Source organism: Cupressus sempervirens, chromosome 3 (assembly GCF_028749045.1).
Source record: "Cupressus sempervirens isolate cs-2001-9-10 chromosome 3, ASM2874904v1, whole genome shotgun sequence".
Taxonomy (NCBI): Eukaryota; Viridiplantae; Streptophyta; class Pinopsida; order Cupressales; family Cupressaceae; genus Cupressus; species Cupressus sempervirens.
The window spans coordinates 634991106-634999739 of record NC_143120.1 but is presented as its reverse complement, the minus strand read 5'-3'; positions in this window follow the sequence as shown (position 1 = coordinate 634999739).

Sequence of the window (8634 nt, the reverse complement as noted above, 5' to 3'; positions counted from 1 at the left end):
TACAACCTATAAGGCTACCATAGTCTATATAGGATGAAGTGTGGTCATTGTTCTTCCCATGCTGGTGGTTTGGCTGGCGATTGTTGGTGTTGTTTTGGATAGGTGCTTTTCCAAGATTTTAGTTATTGTGTGGAGGAAAAGCATTTTGATAAATCTGTAAGCCTGCATTGGGAGAGGTTTGGGCACCAACAGTGATTTCTTTCCGATCAATAAGGTCCTGCACATAATCCTTTAGTTTCATGCATCTGAGGGTGGTGTGACCGTTTACCCTATGGAACTTGCAATACTCATTATCTTTGTACCATGCAACTTTGGATTGGCTTGGGTCAATTTGCTGGGTAGGAGGAAATTTGATGAGGTTTTCTTTAGCCAATTTCTCAAAAATAACATCCAATGGCTCACCAAGGGGTGTATAGTTTCTAGGTGTGGGTTGGAATCTGGGTTTTTGCGCTGCAGCTACATTGATGGCATTAGCTTGATTGTTAGACCCTTGAAAGTTGGGTCTTGTATTGTGGTTTTGATAGCTTTGGTTATTCTGCTGTTGGTAATTGATAGCTTGTTGGTTGTTTGGTTGATATGGTGGGTTAGACTGGTTTTGAGAAGGACCAACAATATTCACATGTCTGGTGTCAGTAACCCCATCCGTTGCAACATGCTTGTTTTTTTTCCAATACCTAGACTTGTCATTGGAATGTGATTGATTATGGTTGGCCTCTTTGTAAATCTTGACCACACCATCTTTAATGAGTCCTTGTTCAAGGATCATTCCTTTCTCTTTGATATCTTTATAGGTCTGCAAACAGTTCATGGTCATGTGGTGAGCCAAGCTGGGATGGGCATTATCAATAAACATTTTCACCACATGGCGTTCTGGCAAGGTGCAGGATATGCGGGTAGTAAGGGTTTGCCATCTTTGCAGGTATTCAGCAAGGCTTTCTCCACCTTTTTGCTTGGTGTGGACAAGATCAACTATTGATAGCTCTGTTTCAACAAGATGGGCATATTGGGCTACAAATGCCTCAAATAATTCAGCAACGTTTTTAATTGTGCCATAGGGGATTTTGTAAAACCATTCAAGAGCTGGTCCAGCCAAGCTTTTGGGAAAAAGGCGCAATAGGAAGACATCATTGTATGCCACATCTTGGCAGTGCATGTAAAATTCTTTGATATGTGTGACAGGGTCTCCTTTTCCTCTGAATTTGTCAAATTTGGGTACCTCAAAGTGTTTGGGAAATGGTGTCATGGTAATGGCTCTGTCAAATGGGTAAGGACACACATTCTCAAACTTGAATTTCTTTGGATCATTCCCTTTTTGGATGGCTTTCAGAACTGTCTTCATTTGCTCCCATTCTGAATTGATAGGTGATGGTTGGGGTGCCCTCGATGTAGGATTTCCTTGAGATAGGTATGCGCTAGATGGGGCTACTGAATATGGATGGCTGTGAGGGATTTGCTGATAGGGATTGTACATTGTTTGGGCAGCTGCATGGTGGATGACAGGTTGTTGAGGGGGAGGTGGCGCATATTGCTGCATGTGCTGCGAGGCTTGCTGTTGATATGGGATTTGAGGTTGGGATTGGGGAACATAAGCTGGTTGTGGGATAAATGAATGGCTTTGTGGAGGTAAGGTATAAGATGGTTGTAAAGCTTGGGGAAAGGATTGGGGGGCTTGTGGGGTTTGACCAAGGTATGTGGGCTGCGCCCCCATTTGGGATGGTACCTGCAAATAATTGGTGGTTGGCTAGATCGGTGGATTACCTCCTAGAACTGGCATTGAAAAGTAGTTGGTAATAGGAGGTAATGGATTAGTTGGTGGTGGAGGTGGTGGGAATTGAAAGCTTGGGAATGGAACTGATGGGGTTTGATAGCTTGGTGGCTGGATTTGGAAGCTTGGTAGAGTGGTGGCGGGAGCTGGGGTCACTTGAGAGTTTGGCAGAAAATTGGCAGTAGCTTGTGGGATTTGATAGCTTTGTGGAGTGAAGGTAGTAGCTTGTGGATTTGTGATTGATGGTATTGAGCTTCCAAGACCTAATGGAAATGATGGGATTGTGCTTTGGGCTGTGGTGAACAAGCTGGGGGTGATGAAAGGTTGATTACTTGGCCCCATGGGTGGCATCCCTGTTGTATAGTGCTGAGGTTGGCCAAAGATGCTAGCACTGATTTGGGAGATGGGTGGATTTGGAAGGCTGGGTTGGGGAGCAGCAGCAGCAATAGTGAAGGGGTTGAACAGTGAGGTGTTTTGGGTAAAGGGGGTTTAGAGCGGAGAGGTATGAACCGAGGATGGAGTGGCGGTGGTTGGGTTGGCTTGCGGCATGGAGATTTCAACTTGGGTGGATGATGGTATGTTTGGATCTATTGGATCATATGGATTGGCTGGAGGCTCTTCCTTTGGCATATATTGAGGATAATTTGGATCATAAGAGCCTACGGGTGGTGGCAGCTGCCCAAACAATGGGTGAGATGGATCTGATAATGGAGGGGGTCTTCCAAAGTCAAAGGCTCCTACATTGTCCCTTCAAAAATTAGCCATGATTGTCTCTTTGTTCTTGTCTATAATGGCATTTACCAATACTGCATTTTCTGGTTGGTTCATGAAAGCTTCAATGTCAGTAGGTGATGGCATAGCTTTTTCTGGGTTGAAGGATGGCTGAGTGCTCAAGGGGGGTGATGCTGTTCGATCCAAATAATAGGGCCCCATTGTTTCTTTCTTCTTGGCTAAGCGAGTGACGGGTGGCATGAAAAATGCTCCTAGGGATGAGATGCAATAATGCTGATGAATGCAAAAGGGGAAAGGCTTCTCTACGCAAATGATTTCCTAGGTTGAGGCAAAGCTATATGACAAAACCTAAGGAGGATTGGGTTGGGGATTCTAACTTCAAAGATATGTTGCCAAAGTACGAAAGGTCTACTTTCCTATGTGCAAGCTTGGTGGTGATTGTGTCAACTTAAGGATAGACTGATGATCTTTTAGGAAGAACATGAGATTGACCACTTGTGGATCCCAACCTTTAGCTCAAGGTGATGAGGGATAACAAGTGACAAAGCTAGATTACCCTAGACAAAGCTCTGTCAAAGGGATAACCTTGGTGAGATTGGTGGATTTGGAAGATTTTAGGAATGACAAACTTTTGGCAAGGTGACAAAAAATTTTGAAGGCTTGGATGTGAAGATTTTTGGATTGCTGGCTAGATGGTTTGATTCTAAATGAGATGGATGAGCTAATAATGCTTAAGGGGATAACCTAAGATGGCTGGTTTTTCTACAAAGATGACTCTAAAGTGAAGCTTATCCAAGAAGATGTGGAGAAACAAGGGTGTCTAATCATAGAAATCATGCCTAGTTGGTAAGGCATAAGCAGGATTGACTCTTGGATGTTGGCTAAATTTGATGGTGCGCTCTAACCAGGCCTCTTGAAGTGCTTCGTCGGCAACTTTGTCCTCTGCTTTATGGAGTTTGGCAATTCACGGGCTTGGTGTTATTTCTTTTCTCTTGGCTGAAAGTTCTTGGTATGCCAGAGATGGCTTGAGTTTGACTTTGTGAAACTTCTGCTTGGGTTTGAGTTGTTCCGACATAAATTCTTGAATTTGCTTGGCTTTGAGAGATCCTGGTTGTTTTTCTTCAACTTCTAAAATAGGCAGTGACTACGCTAAGTGTGCCCTAAGCTAGGATCAACCAAGTTTGGCAAACATTCATTCAACAAGTAAAATAAAATCAAGCAATAGATAGGAACACCCAGATAGAAGTTTGTGGTTCTCAGAATGTGATACTTGCGCTGAGGAGTGTGTATGTTCTACAAATGTTTCAATCAGTCACTTCAAACACATTAACACACTAAATGGTTTTCTACAAGGTTGATAGTTGGTTTAGCTAGGGAGTCCTCGATATACGCAAGGTACGTGAGGCCCAAATTCGTAGATGAGACCAAAAAGATGTCACACAACCGAGAGGAGCAGTAACCCACTTCTCCTCTTTCACTTCTCAAGGGTATAAAGTTCCTTGAGGCTTAGCCTGAGTGACAAAATCTTGATCTCAAGAGAGGTGTCTTTCGATTCACCTCCTGATTCTTATACTCCGTTGGAACGCTGGAGTTGAGGTCGTCCAAGGGGTGATGAAATCCCTAAGCAGGCCTCCTAAAAAGAAACAAGGTTTTGGATCCTAATCTTATGCACCCAAGATGGCCTCGAAAGACGACAAGGGGAGAGAAGACTTGGATGAGCTTGGGCTAAAAAACACGCTTGTTCTTTTACCAACTGACTCTTATGTGTGCTAATCTAGACTTTGCAAGCACTCATGTTTAAGAGACAATGTTCAATTCCAACTTAAAGCGCCAACAAAAGTAAATCGATCGAAGAATGCAAACAAGAAGAAGAGTTAGGGTTAACAAAAGAAAACTCGCACGCCCGAAGGCCCTCCACGTCAAGTATCGATTAATTTTCTTTAAGGCATTCAAGATTGAGTGTGAGTTTATTTTAAGCCCAAAACAAAAGTGTGTGAGATTCGATTTCAAGCGCGTGCCCAAAGGCTCTCCATGTTAATTGTTGTTCAATTTTAGTGCCCAAATTTGAAGTGTGATCGATTTAATCTAAATTTTTGGTCATTTAAGAATTTTGATAAAGTCAAAACAAACATCCAAAGACCAAGTGAGTTAGTTAGATTGTGGAACATTTAACACCTTTTTCAAGTAGACCCATCCCCATAAATGGCGTTGAGATTGCAACCAATGGTTGAATTGATGGGTGATTAGAAAAGAGGTGAGTCCAAAGAACTACTCAAATTGATTTTTGCAAATTTGTATTTAACTTAACAAAGTTTCTTAATTGTCCAAAAATCAACCTTTGCCTAAATTGCATGCAAAAGAGAGATTTGTTTGTTCTTTTTAATGCACCAAAAATTGAAGTGTGAGATATTGCATTGATTCATTGATCATTTGCATTCAAGATTGAGTTTGTTTGTTTTAAGCATGCATTCCAGGGAAAATTGATTTTAATACATGGCATTCAAGAGCGTGTTTTGAGCAACATTCATTCAATGAAAAATGTGTTTAACTATTCAAGTTCATTTTAGCAACATGCATTCAAAGACAAATGATTAAATATTCAAGTTCATTTTTTAGCAACATGAAAACTTGCAAGAAACATGATTAGTGGTTTCATATGTGCTCCAACCTGCAATGAGACCAAAAAAAGCAATTTAGTTAGTCACCCAAAATCTTCAAAAATGAAAGCTTAACTATGGAAATTTTTTTAAAAACTTTTTTTACTGTTTTTCCTACGCGTAAAAATGCTTAGAATGGTCTAAATCCTACGAAACTACTAAAAGTCAAATTTTGATTTATACTCTTTTAAAAATAAATAAAAAGTGCAAGAACTGATATGCTAAAATGAAAATGCAACATAAACAGGCAGAGACAACAGTTTATTAGGCAGAGATGCCAAACTACGGAGATGCCGAAACTCGCAACGCTGAAACTCGCAGACGACAGTTTGATGAAGAAGGCAGTTGGCGACGTTGGAGATGACAGTTGATTGCTGGCAAAGGCAGAGACGACAGTTGCTAGGCGGAGACGACAGTTGCTAGGCGGAGACGACAATTGACTACTGGCGGCGGCAGAGATGACAGTTTGAACTTTTGAAGCGGCGTAGACGACAAAATCCAAGCGAAGACACTGAAACTTGTAGACGCTGATCTCGCAGATGTTGAAATTTGCAAATGACAGTTTGGGCTTTCAAAGACGGTAGTTGAGCTCGCGCAGATGATGGTTGTGCAGGCGTAAACGACGGTTTATCTTTTGCAGACGACGGTTGAGCTTGCGGAGACGACGGTTGAGTTTTCGCAGACGACGATTGAGTTTGTGCAGACGACGTTTTTGCAGAAACGACAGGCAGAGACACCAAACTGCAGAGACGACAGGCAGAGACGACACTGCGTGAAGGGAACCGATGGGCACGGGTTTTTTTCATAACTTTTTGTTTTCTTGGTTATTTTTGGATTTTAAAGAGTGTATCTTTCTCTCTAGTGCGTCCTTCAACCTGCAAAAACAAACAAAAACAACTTGCACCCACTCAAACAACAACAAACCATTAGATTGTTAGTTTGTAAAAGAACAATGTAGATTGAAATGGATGAAAAAAATGACCCATAGCGAGGTCCCACCGGGCCTGCCAAAATGTATACATTAATTTAATGTGCTAGAAATATTAATTCAATGAAAGCATTTACACATTAAACTAACATAACATATAAGAGAGACAAAGAGAAGACAAATTCAAATGAGAATGTGAGCCATGGATAGGCTCTCTCAATGAGCTTGTTCTCTTGTTTTTGAGATGGTGTCTATGTGTAGATTGAGGATGTATGCTCAAGATGCTCAAAGTTGCTTCAATGGTGGAGATGGGTAATGGCAAATTGGTAGCTTTGTGAGCTCTCAATTTGGCATTATAAGGGTATGGGTATGGCTTTTGGCTCTCAAAAGGGCATGATAACTTTACTCAAATGGTTGTGCTTTTTGAAATGGCTTGGGAGGGGATTCAATTTATAGGCTAAGGGCTTGAGGGATGGAGGGCTAAGATGCAAGAAGAGATGAAGGCTTAAGGAGGGCTAGGATGCACTCAAAGGAGAGCACATGGATTGTGCTTGTTTAACACCAATGGGAAGGTGACACTTGTCACAAGGAGGATGAGTGTGAGAGGGTAGGGTAAAGGGTTGGTTAAAGGCATGATGAGTGGGGTTGAGTATGTAAGAGAGATGTAAGAGGAATGAGTGTGGAAGAGGGAAGAGTGTGGAAGATGGGTGTAAGAGTCATGAGTGGGCTTGTAAGAGTTTTTTATGGTTTGTAAGAGCACTCATGACTTGGTGGTTGGGATTTTTGAGGGGAGACTTTGGTTTGGCTTAGGAAAGTCTTAAACTTGTTTAGGGAACGTGACAACATTAGGGGGTGGATTAGGCTTGGGTTTAGGATTATATTAGGGATGTTAAAGATGTGCAAGTGGATGGCATTAATGAGGGTGGGTGAGTTAGTGGCTAAGCTTGGTTAGTATGGGTGGATGGGGTGGATTAGGCTAAATGGAGGATTAGAGATAAGTTAGGGGTTTTTGGATTTGAGGATTTTATTTATCAAATAGATTTATTTAATAAATGGAGATTTTTGGAATTAGATAGAAGAATAGGATTTAATTGATAAATAATAGGTTATTTGATTTATCAATTAGGACTATAAATGATTAATTAAATTAATCAGCTAGGGGATGGCAAAGGATTAATTAAATAGAAATTTAATTAATGATTCCTTTAGAGATGACTAAATAGGATTACCAAAGTGGTGTAATCAAATTTAGGTGTCTACACTTGCAAGCCTATATTTAATTTCCCATCTATGAAGTCAATTAGTAGAAGACCGATGGGCAAGAATCACTATTGTATACTAGCATTGAATGATTCTAATTGGGTTTTTCCTAGTAGCATTTCACCTCATTTTCACCAATGTGGTCATCTACTTTGTTCGAATTTCTAAGATTCTAGTTAAAACCCAAACTATTACTTGGATTGAATTCTCAAATCCAACATTAAGTATGTAGAATATGAGATGGAGTTTAGTCATAATAAATCTTACTACATGGTTTAGATTCATTGGTTGATTCCTCGCCAATGAATCGAGTATCACACCTACTAGCATAGGTAACACTTTGTTTTGGAAGCAACTTAAGGAAGAGAGATTAATGATGTCTTTATAAGTTAAACCGTACTCATGGATGGATTTGTCTGAATTCACAACACTGAGCATAGTACCATTATGATTAGATTTTAAGAAATGGGCTAAAACACAATATTTGGTGAGAATCAAATACCTGCGATATCAATGCTCAATTTCTGGAAATTCTTGCAAAAACTCGAAAGAGTTGTATGCAAACCAAAAGCTATCATATTATTCAAAAATGTAAGAATATATACAATGATGGAACATCAAAAGTCACCATAGCCAAAAATTTGAAATGTATGTGTGGCTATAATAAAAACAACAATAATAAACTAAAATTATTCAAAAACTAGGTGTTCAATTACCCCAACTTGTCAGGGTCATAACTTTTTACCTAGGGCTTGGAATTCAAAACCACCTACACCATTGGAAAGAAGAGCTAAAAATTTAATTTCAATCCCTAAAACAACGAGCCTATGATTGGCCAATTTAAGGATTGATGAAAGTTTCAACTTGAAATTTTGAGCATAAGACCTTTGAAAAAGCCAATTAAAAAGACCTAAAAAGACTTTTTTTAAACATGAACAAAATAGTTTCAAACATATGATCTTCTATATAATCTAGATCACATTGGTTCTTATTACTTCTCTCAAAAAAGTTATTGGTTGCACGTACATCGCAACTGGCATATTCCTTTACCATTTTGGTTCCAATACAATTACGATGAAGTAAACAAAAATGACATTTCCATGAGAAACCTATCAAGATGAGTCACCATTGTGTTTCAAAGCAATAGCCATTTCATGAAATTGACATGTTTCTAATGACAATGCAAGGACTGATTTGCAATTGGTTGAGAAATCCATACTTTGAAGGATTTGTTACCAATTATGTGGGGGTGCAAATCAATATCTAGGAATCAATTAGTCAGAGTAAAAACT